Raw genomic sequence first — 16,124 nt, 5'->3', positions numbered from 1 at the left:
GACACATGACCACTGAGGTGATGATTGTAGCATAATTGGTGGGAAGCTGGGGTGCAGACAAGCTTCTCTGCACCTGGATGTTCTTTCTGCGTGCTGCTAGACGTAGGTGGAAAAGTATGAGTGGGGTTCAGGCCAACCCAATCATAGTCGACCATGCAATCTAGGGTCCTATAGTGAGTAGAGACAATGGGACGTCGTACTTTTAGTGACTTTCATAGTGGACATTTTAAAGGGAGGGCTTAATTGCCCCACCTGACATTTATTATCCAATACCCTCTTCCTGTTACCATATACAGCTATCGTACCTATGTTGAATTACCTTCCTATAACCAATCACATTGCATGTTAGGTTTTTAAGATTGGCACATAGAATGACGTTAGTACATGCGCAGGTTGTACATCAGCAATGGCATGTTTTTGCTATAAATAGTGTTTATTCTAAAAGTGAAGAGAGGGAGAAGATCGAGCGGTTGCTGGTGTTCATTGTACTCCCTGTTTTATGAACTTGTCATTAAACGGACTCCCTAATTATTTGATGCATGAGGATGAATCTGCATCTCCGTCTTTCTCGAGGGTACTCATTTTAAAGGGCTGTTTGAGAGATCATCCAGTTCACTTGGTAGCAGAGTTAGACGGTTAGTTTAGATAAAGATACCCATCGACCGTCGACATAAGTAACTTCAGGTACTTGGCAATATCACACGTCCTTTGCCATACGGCTGATGGAATGAGAAGCTCCCCATAGATAGTGGTTAGATTAATTGAAAACCCTGCAGGTTAGGTGGGAGGGAACCTTTGCTTTTTCCCAAAAAAAACCTCCCACTTCTACGAGTAGCGTATCAGACGAATGGCACAGAGAGGCGGTAACTAAGGCGGTGCTACCGAGTGTTCATATATGAAAGAAATGTGAACGGTGAGTAAAAGAGACTGAATGTTTTGGTAAAAGCATACATGCATATAAAACAAGTAAAGGGAAGGTAACGGAGAGAGGCGGGATAAAATATAACATCAGAATAAGAGTGTAATGTATATATAAGGGGAAAGAAATTGACTTGAGTGTGGCCCAGCAATGAGTTATCGTGAGTGTGGCTGGGATAAGAGTATACGCCCAGTGCCTAGCTTTTAAAGAACGCTAGCAGAAGCCCTTATCTAAAGTCCTGTTAATAGGTTGACGTAGAAGACCAGATCAATTAAAGAAAATCTGAAAGAGATAGGCTTGAATTACATGTCAGAATAAACATGGGGGTAAGATGCGTCTGAGAGAGCAGACGGCACAAAGTTCATGTGGCTGGCCAGAGTTTGTCTGTTTGTTTTATGTGTTTTAGTTAAATTTTGACGTCATAGTCAAACTGTTGTTTGTGAAAAAAGAGCATGAACATTGCACGATTGTAAAGGGAAACTATTGCAGGACATAGATTGATGGTTGTTTTATAGCAAGATTAAAATAAAATTATTGTTTAAATAATGGGATTGGAGCTTGCAAGGATTGGTGCTCGCTCATATTGTTGATTGTTGAGACGCAATTGTAATAAAGTGAAAAAATAAGCAAGTGTTATATGAATAAGGGATAAACGAGTTAAGCATGGAAGACATTGCTCCGTTAGTACACATGTGCAAACAGTTGCCAAAACACGCACCTAAGCTTAAACAGTGCAGTGCGGAATGGGTTGAATGGGCCACCGACAAAATGTTTATGCCGTGACCCCAAGGTGGACCGCTATCTAAAACTGTCCTGCAGCACATGACAACATATTTTCATGCCACGTACACTGGCAAAAAGTTAGACAAGCTCCTGGCTAGTTTAGAACTTTGGAAAATGTACTAGAAAGAAAGAGAGGAGGAGCCACCGTTAGATTGGATACTGAATATATGTAAAGAGGGGGGTGAAGAGCCTTCTGTGCCACCCGCCCCGTCTGAAATAAAGAACAAAGCTAGTAAAGACGAAGGATTGTATGCACTAAGAGAACTTAAAGCAGCAATGGGATATAGCAACCCATCATATGAGTCACCTACACAAAGTAGTGACGAAAGCCAAGAGCAAGACAAGGAAAGAAATCTTCCCTCCAAAATCCTGAGGGACAAGGAGAGACACAAAAAGGAAAAAGGTGATCAAGCACAAGCAAGTACATCTCCACGTACAGGAAGAGAGGTAAAGAGATGGAAAGGAGATGAGGATGGAACTGATGATAGTATTCACACAGAACTAATGGATGGGAGGTCAGATTTTATTGAAACTCGATGGTAAAGGCATTGAGGACATGAGACAAAAGGGAGAACGAGACGAACAAGAAAGAAGGGATAAGGAAAAGGCAGGATGATTGAGAGATGAAGGAGTGAGAAAAAAGGATAGGCAGAAACGAGAGCAGTTATACCATGATGAACAGGCCAGCAAACAGGAAAAGGTGGAAGAACAAAGAAAATGCGATAATAATCAAAGAACAGCTGATGACCAGGAAAGGATAGAACAAAGGAGAATAGAAGAAGAAGAACAAAAGATACGAGAGAAGAGAATAAAAAGGCGGAAAGATGAGGAAATACGAAGGGCGAATCAATGAAGAGATGCGAGGAAACGAGGAAGATGGGGTTAGAGAGGAAGCAAGGAAACATAGAGAATTTGATGACGACCCAGAACGCAAGCGACGACAGAGAGCACGTGATCTCAAATATCTGGAAAGGGAAGTTAGAAAACCCAATCCAGCGGTAGAATGGGAAGATATAGAAGAATTCTTTCCTGAGTACGATTCAGTACCAGGCACGTCTAGAGTAATTCTAGAAGATGACTATGACACCAGAAGCATCGGAGAGATAATTGATAGGACATATGATGAGATGGGACTAGAAACAGTACCTCAAGGAAAGGGAAAGGATGAGCGCCTTGAAAGCACTCAGTTGTATGACACTGAGGATGCTTCACACAGCAGCAGGCATAGAGAGCTGTCGTTAGATCGGCTGACTCTAAATAGAAATGAGGAAGATAAGAGAAGCTGCACGAGTTGGGCACAGGCAATATCAGATGAAGAAAGGGAAGCCTGTGAAAGAGAAGAAAGACACAAATCGAGGTTGCGAGAAACGTTTCTCTAGGGGAAAGGGAATAAGATGGTCTGATTCAACCACGTCCACATCGAAAGTGCCATAGTCAGTGACACAGTCAGACCGGCATGAAGGATTGCCACCCCCGCCATATGTAAGCAGGTTAAGGACATTGCCAGGAAGACAGCGAAGCAGGAATATTACCCCTGCGGTAGACAGACAAATGATGAGAGAAGAAAAGGAGTTTAGTGCATCAGTTTCCCTTATTAGAGAAGGGAGCGGCAAGGCCACGGTATATACCATGGTCACAGATGGATAGAAAGAATCTAAAAAAAGCCCCCAATGTTGACATCTGGAGCTGGGAAATGGATACACGAGTTAGAAACAATGATGGGAGGAAACACGTTGGCTATAGGGGATATCATGGGTCTTTTTTTATCGCCATACTTGGTGACAGAGCTGACGATGTTTGGACACTAGCAGGTTACCCTGGTGTGACTACAGTCAATACTGCGCATGACGCAGCACCATTTAACAATTGCAGAACCACGGTATGGAAAGCGCTTCAAGTGCTATAACCGGACACTTCTTACATGGGAGCTATAATGACACGTAAAATGACAGTAGGAGATGATCTGTTGCTTTACATTCAGACTTTTCAAGATGCATGGGTGCTGGAAACTCGTGTATCTTGGGGGAATCTATACCTGTGTTTTACCATATATTATGTCAAGGGCTGCCAGAACAGGTACAGAAGCAGCTCAAAAAGTTGGTAGGAATTGAAGCTAAGCCATGGTCTGAAATACAACTGACCATTGCACATTATTGCACGCTGCTGCAAGAGAAACATCAAAAGAAGAATGACGCAAGAAAAGGTGCAGAAGTCAAATTAGTGCAGAAAAAATTGTCAAAATATGCCATTAAAGGGGCAATGTTAACGAGCCCAGATGGATCCAATATGCAGCAGGTTAGTAACCAAAGGCAGTTCGATCAAAGCAATAATGGGCTCAGCCCAAGAGGAAGAAGCACAGAATAATCAGGGAGGTTTTCAGAATATGCAAGGCGGAAATCAGAATATGCAAAATGGGCAAATGATCAGACCACCGCCAACGTGTTGGACGTGTGGGATGACGGGACATCTAGCGCGTATGTGCAGAAGTCAAGGGATAGTATAAAATGACCAATTTATAAGAGGGGGATGATGAACCCACTCAGTCTCACCGCAGAGTGTAGATGGATTTGTGCAAAATCAAACTGTACAGCAGCAAGCGCCGAGAGTGCAGCAAAGCTTACAGCCACAACAGACTGTAACCAATTTCCCACAAAGACAGACTCAACAGTCCCCGATGCAACTTCTACAGACTACAGGTATTGAACTCTAGAGCAGGAAATGCCACGGGTGATGGATGAAATCCATTCACTAACTGTGGCACAAAATTGTACATGCACTAGGACAGCTCACTGGGAGACCTGATGTGTTCCATCTTATCAGTGACACCAAACCCTCACGAGTACCCAACGGGAGATGTCACTATAGGGGATAAAGAATATTTGTTCCTAGTGGACACGGGTGCGACACGCTCGTGTATACGTGAAGGCAAGTTTTCTTCATCTGGTGACGCCATGACTATCCAAGGCTTTACAGGAACAACAAGCCACGTTCCTTTCACAAAAGAACTTCCAGTTTCTGTAGGAGAATGTGACATGAAAGTGCCACTATTGTATTCGAGACATACGCCTGTAAATATATTAGGACAAGATTTGATGACAAAGCTAAATATGACAATCTCGTTCACTGAGGAAGGCATAGTGTGTTCAACTCCATGAATGCATTATTTAAACGTGTGCGAAATGATCAGACCATATGCAGGACAAATGGCCATGAGAGCTATTCCATTAGAACCTGAGATATTCACGTATGCAGTGCGCATATTAATGTCATGGCTATCAAGCCTTGCAGACAGCACAATGAGAGCACCAGAGAGTTTCTGTTCAGACCAAGAATACCTATGCATGAAGAAAAGGGACAAGTGTTTCCCTTAACAATACACGCAGCCATAGTGCGAGGAGAGATGGCTCTGCTTGATGGCTGTGATGATGAAGGCAGACAATGGTGCGCAGTAATCGCCATTGGAGAAGGTTACAGATTGACTGACATCACTGATGACAATCTATTTGAAGAACAAAGAGTTAAGGATGAAATGACATTTGAGGTTAATCTCATTTATTGGGTGAAAATGATTAAAAGAGAGGTACCCCAGAGGATGATGCTGGCACAAAAATGTCCTGAATATTTTGATGACGACATGGCAAAAGTGCCTGTCTCTGTATGGACTACAGGCCCTTATGACGTAGGCTTACTAAAGGGAGTTTGAGAAGTGAAGATTAAATTGAAAGCTGGTGCAATTTTACTAAGAGCACGACAATATCCCATGTCTAGGGAGGCAGATGAAGGGATTTTTAAGACAATTTCTGCCATGATGGATCAAGGTATCTTAGTGACATCTGAGTCATCATGTAATAATTCAGTTTATCTGATCAAAAAATCAAAAGGAGGGGCTTGGTGTTTAATACAAGATTTAAGACCGATAAACCAGATAGTAGAGGCCAAGTTCCCTCTAGTCCCTAACCCGTCTACAATTCTATGTAACATACCTGTTGAGGCACACTATTTCATGGCGATTGACCTGAAAAATGCATTTTTCTCAATCCCATTGCACAAAGACTCACAGATTTGACATCTTTCACGTTCAGGCAAGTTCGTCTGAAAAGCACAAGGTTGCCCCAGGGGTATTGAGTCGCCTTCGATTTTCAAGAGAGTCCTGCAGATGGATTTAAGCAACATTGCATTAGAGTGTGTTGTTCTGCAATACGTGGATGAAATTTTAGTCTGCAGCACAACAGAGGAAGAGTGCAGACGCGATTCCATTCAGTTATTGACTATACTTGCTGAGATAGGATATAATGTTGACAAGGAGAAGTTACAGTATTGTCAATAAGAAGTGTTGTACAAAGGCCAACTGATTTCACATGAAGGAAAGAAGGTTACCCCTGAAAGAGCTGAAGCTATTTTGAAAACAGCTAAGCCACACACGATAAAATAGATGCAGAGTTTTCCAGGGTTATGTCATTACGTCAGGGCATGGGTCTTTGACTACAGTTCTTATACCAGGCCCTTATTGCAAGCCTTAAAGAAAGCACAGGCAACAAAAGAAAAAATTGTGTGGACTAAGGCCATGGAGGAAGGTTTGAACTAAAAAAAGACAATGTGCAAGGCACCAGTTTTAGGGATTCCCAATTATGCAGAGGAATTCTACCTGTTTTCACACACAGGTGGTACTGTTATGACAGCAGTCCTTACAAAGAAAACCATGTTGGGGTACAAGCCCATAGCATATACAGTGGGATTTTAGACCCAGTAATGAGAGGTCATTTCCTGTGCGAACAAAGTTTGGCTGCCGCTGCGTTCGCCATAGAGAAACCTACAGCCATGCTACTGCGGTGCCCGATGACGTTATTCGTTGAGCACGCATTATTCACCATTTGAGAGAAACCAAAAGGTACATTGACTTCACAAAGAGCTTCTCCTTATGAGGTGGTCATATCAAATACAGCAATTAAAATAGTTTGATACAGAATAGTGAACCCAGCTATATTCATGGCAGAACCAGTTACTGACAGAGAGCCAATACATGATTGCGCGAACTACGAAGAATTCTATGACGAGATCCCAAGAGTAAAGGAAAATGCTTTGGCAGAAGGAGAAATTGTCTTCATTGACGGTTCTTCGAGGATCGATCAAAATGATGGACACAGATATACAGGTGCCGCTGTGGTGGGGCACACGGAGAATGGGGAATTTTGAGTACTTATTAGTGCACATTTACCCTCTCATTATTCAGCACAGGCTGCAGAATTATTGGCATTGATACTTGCGCTTGAGAATCACGCAGAGCACGAAGTAACGGCGTACAGTGACTCTGCCTATGTGACGTCGACAGTGCACACAGGCTTAGCATGCTGGAAAAGGAGGGGCTACCTCCGAGTGGATGGCGCGCCAGTGCAACATGCCGCCTTATTGGACAGGCTGATTAAGGCACTACAACTCCCAGTTGGCATAGCAGTTGTGAAATGCACAGCCCACACGAAAGGGACAGATTTTTATCTCACACGGAAATCAAACAGCAGACGCTGAAGCCAAGCGTGTATCAACTGAAGATGAAATAACGATGAATGTGGAAATATCTGATGTGCATGAGAAAATGAAGTGAGCCGGAGGGTTACAGTAATATCTCAAGCACTCAGTTAATGGAGCTCCAGGGGGAGGCACCGCAGGAAGAAAAGAACCTTTGGAAGCGAAGAGGGTGTTCTTTAAACCCCTCTGATGCTTTGTGGTGACAGGACAGCACTGGTAAACGAGTAATGCCTATAGCCATACTGAAAATAGCACTGGAAGAGTTACACTATCCAGCGCATGTAACAAGAGAGAATCTAGCAGCAACCATTGCCGAAGACTGGTTTGTACCAAACCTTGGCGGAGCATGTTGCACTTTGTTATGATTAATTGCATAGTCTGTCAGAAATTCACGGCTGGGCATACACTACGCGTGATCAGAGGAGTCATTCCAAGACCTAATGGTCCTTTTCAGCACTTGCACATTGACTATGTCGATATGATTCAAGTATGTAACGGGTACAGGTATCTAATTGTTGTGGTGTGTCCATTCTCTAGATGGATAGAAGCAGGTCCATGTAAAACACCCAGACTCTACCTGTCTGGCCAAATTCTTGGTGACGGAGGTGTTTCCCAGATGGGGAGTTTGTGAAGTGATGAGGTCAGATAACGGTCCTCATTTTGTCAACGCAGCCTTTGAACAGATAAGCTTGTTGCTTGGTATAAAGCACAAGTTTTCATCAGCATATTATCCGCAAGGGAATGGGGTATGCGAGAAGCTCAAAGGCTTATTAAAGGAAAGGATAACCAAGTTGAAGCGTACTCTGAAGAATGCATGGTTGCACTGCCTTGCACTGGCATTGTATGGACTCAGAAACCAGCCTGGTTCTGATCACCATCTTACGCCACATGAAATTTGGATTACAAAACAGAGAATCAAAGAGGTATAGAGAGTTGGTGGATTTGCTAGCTGAAAGGATTTGAATGTCAGAAGCTCTGCTACTGTGGGAACCTGAGGTTCTAAATTTATTGGCCAGTGTATCACATAAAGTATCTGACATTTTGAAGGCTATGCAATTGGATGTACAGTGGACTGATTCATGGGAAAAATTGAGGCTAGCATGGGCAGAGGAACTGGGTAGAGAATTGACACCAGCTGAATAAGAAAGGATCTGGAGAGTCCCAATTAGAGATAAAGTGGACTTGCAACTGCGCTATATTCATCAGAGGATTTTGGGTTGAATCTATTGGACTCCAGCTCATATGGGTGCCTTTAGTATGATTGATTGCGATAGTTGTTGGGGTTGTGGGAAGGAAAGAGGTACTTTGATTCACATGTTGTGGAGCTGTGAGAGAGTTAAGAACTTTTGGTGTGATGTGGTTGATCGAATTTCAGACATTTCCTATCTGAGCAACCCATCTTCCATTATTCTGCAATTACTGAACAATGGTTTTAAAATTGACTGGGTAACGTAGTGTTGGATTACTAAGGTTTTGTTGGTAGCTACTAAACAGATATTGAAAGTTTGCAAGACGAGGAAGAAACCATTAGTGGAGGGCTGGATTTCTAATGTATATGTTCTTTCTACTTATGAAAAGACTATGTTTTGTAGGTTGCACAAAGAAACATGTTATGATATACAATGGAGGGGTTTAATGATCTTTATGGGTGAATATTGTTTGATTCAAAGACATTTATAAGGATTGCATCTAGTCTAAGAAATATGTGGTGGGGGTGGGTGTTTGTGTTTTGTTCTATGTGGTCTTTTGTGGTTGTGAATGTGGGGTTGTTTATTGCAATTATTTTGTGGACTATATTGAATTGTGTTAGGGTAAGTAGATTTTAATAGACATGTGATTGTTTTTCCTTTGAATTTTATTGTTAGTTATTCGGTGATATGTTAGCGACTTAGTAGTTATTTATCTGTAAATTCATTTTTTTTTTCATTATTGAAAATGAAAATAAAGCTTCAACAAAAAAAAAAAAGTGACGGGCAGAAAAATGCGGACGTCATTAATGATTCGAACTAGAGCTAGATGTGATGCTCAGCCAACAGGAGAAGTGTTAGGATTCGAAATGCAAAACTACCTGAATTGTATGAGAGTTATTCTGTAATTTCAGGACAGCTGCAGCGACGACAAGGAGGGTGTAGGGCAGTACAGAACACAAAAGGAGATACTACAGCTGACAAGGTTCCGGAGGTACATATACCTCAACTATACCCTGGGGATACCGTCTTAGTTCAGAATCGCACAAGAAAAAGGTGGGACGAGCCAAGGTTCCATGGCCCTTTCATTGTGGAGGATATTATGCCATCTGCAATCAAGTTACAGGGAAGAAGAGCTTGGTTCTTCCTTGGAGACATCAAGCCATATATCGGAGAGACCCCTATTCCTGCACCCCAACCCGGAGAAACTACAGGCAACGGGGAAGAACCAAAGCACCTGCAGACGAGATCCATGATGAGGAAGAATGACGCATGAACAGTCAAGTGAAAATAGCAAGGAAACCTTTCTGATAAGGTTGTGGCCCAGTTATAAGACATTTCCTTTGAGCAAAATAAGGAAGAACAAAAAGGGATACGAACACTCTGTGCATCATAGTTGAAGGGTAAGGAAAGAACAATTATATTAATTGAGCCACAAGTAGCTTGTTGACTTTGGACTGAGGCACACTAAAGCCTTGATAAGAGAAGCTATGCCAAATTTTGATTGAGGATATATAAACTGGAATAGAATACAATATCCTGAGTCCTTCCACACAGAGTCTTTGTTTGGACTTACTAAGGTTGTCACACAGTAGTGACCTCACTAGGCACATATTGACCTATTTCGATTTGGTACTGAGGTCCTATCTGTCGTTGGTGGGGAAATTTACAAGCATAACAGAATTTCTTCAAGATTCTGATAACGAAAAAATAATAAGAAGACTGCTCACAGTGATTGCAGAACAGTTTATTTTACTTCCAGAGCACAGGGAGGACAAGACAAATGTCCCTATCACCAGAGAATTGTAGACTGGTAAATGCAGTGTATTTTCATTCAATTGAAGACTTTCCAGATCTTGTTGGGAGACATGCCAATGTCGATGTACTCACATTCATCCGCGATCCAGCCAACACTACTAACTTGAGTATGCTTCTACATAGTATAATAGTGCAGGTTGCACTTTCTTCTCATCAAAATCACAGAAGAGTATAGAGACCTTTTCATTCGAGGGACAGATCGTCAAAGTATTGACAAAAAGTACACTTTTGCTGTCAGGGAAGCAACATCTCATCTGGAGTGAAGACGATTCGAGGGATAGACTGGGAACTAGTCTATATGGAACATGTATTATAGACTTGCCAAGGTCATCGTTCATTAAGGGAACATTACATTGCAAACAGAACTGATTCCAGAGATAACAGACGGTCCATTATCCAGAGTCCGAGGACAACTGGTCCAGAACTAGTGATCCATGAAGCAGAGACAGCAGAATCCAGAATAAAGTGATAATGATGAAAATGTATAAAAGAACCAGTTGTTGCTTCCTTAGATGATCGAGATGGGAGCCAGAGTAGTAGCATCATTCTCCCTCGCGAGGAGAGGCATTCATATTGCCCAAGGAACAAGTGCTGTAAGATCACCTACCGATGTATCATCTATACATGTATTGTATTCATTATCATACTGTTGTCATTAACATCATAGGTTCACAAAGCGTTCAGATCCCTGTGAACCCACCTAAGGATGTACGCATGAGACCTACAAAGCTGGCCAGACCTTATATAGTCATTCCTGTTCTGAGAACGAATGATGGTGACTGAGCTTGAGATGGAAGTGGTAAGCCATGACACACACACACACTCAAACACTTGCTTTAGCAAATGAGTTGAAACGCCAGAGACAGGGTCAGCAAAGTAAACCAGACAAGAGATTGATGAGACCTACACATACACAGATAATGAGTACAATCACACCTGGTCTAGTGTCAATGAGTTCAGAATCACATTCCAGAGAATGGGAGAAGCTTGGACAAACAACGATGGGAAGCTTCACACCAAGAAAGGTTGAGACAAATGGAGAAAGCTGAACTTTTAAGGAGACAAAAGGCTTTAGAGAATAAGCAAATAGAGACGATATTTGCAAGCACACCTGATCCAATGACAAAAAGCCCAAGTACAAGTCCCACAAGACAATCACGTGCAGGGATAATAGCAGAATCAATATGGCTGTTTATAAACAGAGCCAGAATGAGGTAGAGGGATAAAGAAAGACTTACTTAACTTTCTTCTGCTTGGAGAACCCGGATGGATGTGCCTGAGAATCCGCCAGCCAGAAGAAGTTATACCGATGTGTTCAGAGATGTGGTTATAGCGAATTGCAAATAGACTTTGAGAATTAAAAGAAGCACACAAGACGACAATAATAAACTGATTGATTACCTGGACAGCACAGCACATTTGGGAAACAACATATGGTACCAACATAAGAAGGAAGTTGGAAGATGACCTTCGAATGAAGAATGCTTTGTATGTGCACTTTTGCCCTACAGCATGGGAAAGTCAAATCGATCGAGATAGATGTGCAGACAGCGCACTGTCTGTCACATCTAGCAATGTGCAAAACCACAGGTCAGTTCATGGGAAGTGATGCTTCTCTCAAAGGGGCGACTGAAAAAACAGATCCAGACGAAGATGATTATGTTCAAGACATAAAGACAAGAAACAATACCAAGACGAAGAACATTGTGATCAGATATGAAAAAACTGGAATAAAAGGAGCAGAGATCAGAAGAAAAGTGAACAAGAAATTGGAAACTGCAGGAAAATCTACAGAAGATGCTCACAGATGGAAGAACAGAGGACAAATGCAAATTTGGGGAACAGTATTGTCTGCGGACGGTTGGGAGATAGAAGTGGTGATCTGCAGAGCATGGATGATCATTGGATACTACAAAGTAACAATTGAAAATGCACAGATGATATGCTAACCATTGTGGCCAAGACTTGCCAGACTACTGACATGGGTTGAAGACCGAGGAGGACCCTTACAGATGGTGCCATTGGATAGTTCCAAGCTATGTTTCAGGAATAATGTCATGACGAAAATGGGACAGAATCACAATTGTAGCTGAGTCTTTGATGCTCCAGGAATGATGCATGGTACTGCACTGATCATGGATCACTATTGGGCGTGTGGATGCAAAGCATAAATGAGATTGCTGAAAAATTGGGGAGGTATAGGTACATTGGTGAATGTCCATGTTCCAGCATTGGTGTTTCTGTAAAGTGATGTGAACATTGATATTTTCCCGAAAGCAGATGCTCACCTGAGAAAGAAGAGATTTCTGGAGCTTATGAAAAGAACAAAGAGGGAAAATTATTTCTATACAAAATACATAGAAGCTTTCGATGCTATCCCATACGAACACAGGTTGTTCAGCCTGACCTCATCAGTGTTCACGACAATCCTGATGCCAGAAATTCAGGTTGGAGCAAATACTAAATTGTTGCAGATAACCAGATGGGAGTTACTGCAGGCCATCAACATGACCATAAAAGGATTCAATGCAATCCGAGAAGAGGTGAGAACAATCGGCATGATGACACTCCAGAACAGATATGTCTTAGACATGGTCACAGCTATGGATGGAGGTGTTTGTGAAAAATTGGAGAATCATGCTGCACATTTACACCATCGCATGATGATGAGAATGGAACCTTAACAGAGGCCATAGACATGCTGAAAAAAACAACAGAATCAGATAATAGATGAAGCTGACGAAGTTGATGACAGTTGGTTTGGAGCACTGTTTTCATGGATTCCACAATGGATGGCAGATGCATTCAAGTTCTTAGGAGCCCTGTTGGTGATATTACTTGGATTATGTGTGATCAAATTAATAATCTCACAATGCCAGAAGACTGCAAAGAAAGCCATAGGGATGACGATTTTGATAGATGTTGAGTTAGGATGGAAGCCCAAAGACCTAACTGATGAAGAAATAAGAGACTTTCTGAAGACCAGCATTTATGCACCAGATGGAACCAAGTTCCTATATCCAAGAAATTATCGAAAATATGTGGGGAAAATTGATCTATTGCATTCCAAGTGGAGAATGTCAACTGATGACATGGAACAAGGATGAGCACATAAGAACAGCAGGAGGCTTGAAAGGAGTCATAAAGATATGGACCCCAAAGAAGCATCTCTTCAGACCAAAATGTTTAGATCCAGAGGATGAAACAAAAGTGAAGGATGAAGAAAAAGTGAATGCAAAGAAAGAAGTGAGAGTGGTTGGTGAATCGCCCAGAAGGGAGAATGAAGTGTTGAGTATCGTCCCCACTCCAGTTGCCCCCTCCTATTACCCATGGGATTCACACCAAAGTATGTGACATATGGAGAACATGAAAATCAGCAAAGAGCAGCACTTGGGCTCTGCCCAGTACCTATCAGGATGACAGCAACTGTCAATATACTGACACCTAAGAAAACCTGGACATTAAGGTATCCATTAGAGAAGCCATACCTACATCCTAAACAATATGATGGTTTTTTGAATAAAATACCTGAAGAAACAAAGAAGATAATGAAGGAAGATGAATGGTGGCGTCATAAGAAATCGGACTGATGCACATAGAAGATCTAATGACCTGAGAATACTGACAAAGAGTCGAAATACCATGGAGAAGTGCCACATACATCATGAAGATATTCAGTTTGTTTAAACGTGTACAGATGCAAGTAACTGCAAGAGGCAAAGAAATTGTGAAGCTTGCTTATGCTTTATAGTTGATAGATTGCAGCAAGCGCCAACATTTACAAGTACATACCTCAAGAAGCACTGTATGTATGAATGTAAGTCCACTACGCACATAAGCAGAATTGAACAAAGGTTACAAAAGGCCTCAGATGGAGTGTGTCGCAGCATGAAAATCGAGAATCAAGAGCAAAACTCAGCTAAGGATGACCATGCCAAGAAACCAAGGTCTTATCTGACTGAAATAGGCTGACATTGGATACAATTAAGGAGAGAAGAGAACAGAGGATACTGTTCAGAAAGGTCAAGATAAGCCACAGATGTCAGAAGACTGGTAGAATTAAATCAAATATATGAAAAGACACAGACAAAAGATGATTTCATGGTGTCTAGTCACGTGACAAAGGCAGGCTGGAAGAAGGAGACTTTCACACCTACGCATGGATCCCAGCCATGCCCATACTCCTTGAAAGTTCTCAGAGTACAGAACAGACACAAGGTGGAACTACAAAGCAGTCATTGACACATGACTACTGAGGTGATGATTGATTGTAGCATAATTGGTGGGAAGCTGGGGTGCAGACAAGCTTCTCTGCACCTGGATGTTCTTTCTGGGTGCTGCTAGACGTAGGTGGAAAAGTATGAGTGGGGTTGATGCCAACCCAATCATAGTGGACCATGTAATCTAGGGTCCTATAATGAGTAGAGCCAATGGGACGTTGTACTTTTAGTGACTTTCATAGGAGCCAATTTGAAGGGCGGGCTTAATTGCCCCACCTGACATTTATTATCCAATCCCTTCTCCCCGTTACCATATACAGATATAGTACCTATGTTAAGTTACCTTCCTAAAACCAATCACGTTGCATGTGAGGTTTTTAAGATTGCCACGTAGAATGACGTTAGTATGTGCGCAGGTTGTACGTCAGCAATGACAAGTTTTTGCTATAAATATTGTGTTTTTTCTAAAAGTGAAGAGAGCGAGAAGATCGAGCGGTTGCTGATGTTCGTTGTACTCCCTGTTTTATGAACTTGTCATTAAACAGACTCCCTTTGCCAAACTATTGAGTTGTCTTAATTATTTGATGCATGAGTATGAATCTGCAGCCCCATCTATCTCGAGGGTACTGCTACCCATCTTAAAGGGCTGTTTGAGGGATCATCCAGTTCACACTTGGGCAGTTTTGAGTGCCTTTGAGCTATGCCGACCCAAATGTAACTACCTTTTCCATGTTTCTTCGAGCCACAAGCTGTTGCCATGTGCCAAACTACGCTGCTTTGTTGGATCCAGTAAAGCCAAATCACCAATAAATCTGAATTTCCACTTTCCTTGCATTGAGACCCAGTTGAGCCTTTGAGATATGCTTACTCAACCTCGCCTTCCTGCCCCAAGGTTCCTCGAGCCACAAGCCATTGCTGCTTGTCGAACTGCATTGCTGTGTTGCCAGCTTGCCAACTTGAAACAGACTAAATGCACCTGAAAGTACCCATGAACCTGGCTCAACAATTTCCGGACCGTTAAAGAAATAAATCTGCAAGACCATTTGCATGCAGACCCCTGTTCGTCATTACCCAGAGTGCCATTTTCTTCAAAAGTCTGCCTTCTCTGTGCATCTCATTACAGGGGTGGGTAGTAAGTTTTAAATAAATTGTCTGTCCTGGTTTCATTAAATTCTCAATTTTTATTGAACCTTGATTGGAACATTCTTTTATTTTGGTACTTGCTACTATTGTTATTCTGGATGCTTGTTTACCGGCTCAGCCCATGCATCCAAAAAGAGGTGAAGTAGGAATATAATTCCTGCTGTGATGTTTCATCATTGATTGACGTCACTGCCATTCTATTAGAAGTGCAGGTCTTGGATAAGACCTTGGAAGCCCTGCTCACAGTCCTTTGGTTGCAATTAGAATCCTAAAATACACCGTATGTATTAAATCTCCCATGTTTATTTTCTTGACCAATGGCTTTTTGTTGGTTAATTTGCCACATTCACTGATGATGCAACCACAATTGGAAGAGAGCAAATAAGGTCTCGAAGTGTAAATAAGTAGTCCCTTACAGATGATTATTGTACACTAATGTCATTTTATCAATGAGCAATCCATTAAAACCTTTACATCACTTGCCATGTTTAGAACGTGTGTGCCTAACTGGCTGCACGACGTAAATACGCA

The 16,124-nt window shown here is 42.0% G+C and overlaps 1 protein-coding gene across 1 annotated transcript in view; it reads left to right on the top strand.

The window, feature by feature from the left end:
* RUNDC3B (RUN domain containing 3B) overlaps nucleotides 1-16,124 on the top strand; it is a 1,211,775-nt gene that overhangs the window by 527,558 nt on the left and 668,093 nt on the right. The gene's annotated exons all lie outside the window — the stretch shown is intronic.

Source organism: Ambystoma mexicanum, chromosome 2q (assembly GCF_040938575.1).
Source record: "Ambystoma mexicanum isolate Mex_15411 chromosome 2q, UKY_AmexF1_1, whole genome shotgun sequence".
In the NCBI taxonomy this organism is placed as follows: Eukaryota; Metazoa; Chordata; class Amphibia; order Caudata; family Ambystomatidae; genus Ambystoma; species Ambystoma mexicanum.
This window is presented reverse-complemented; position numbering and strand designations above follow the sequence as displayed.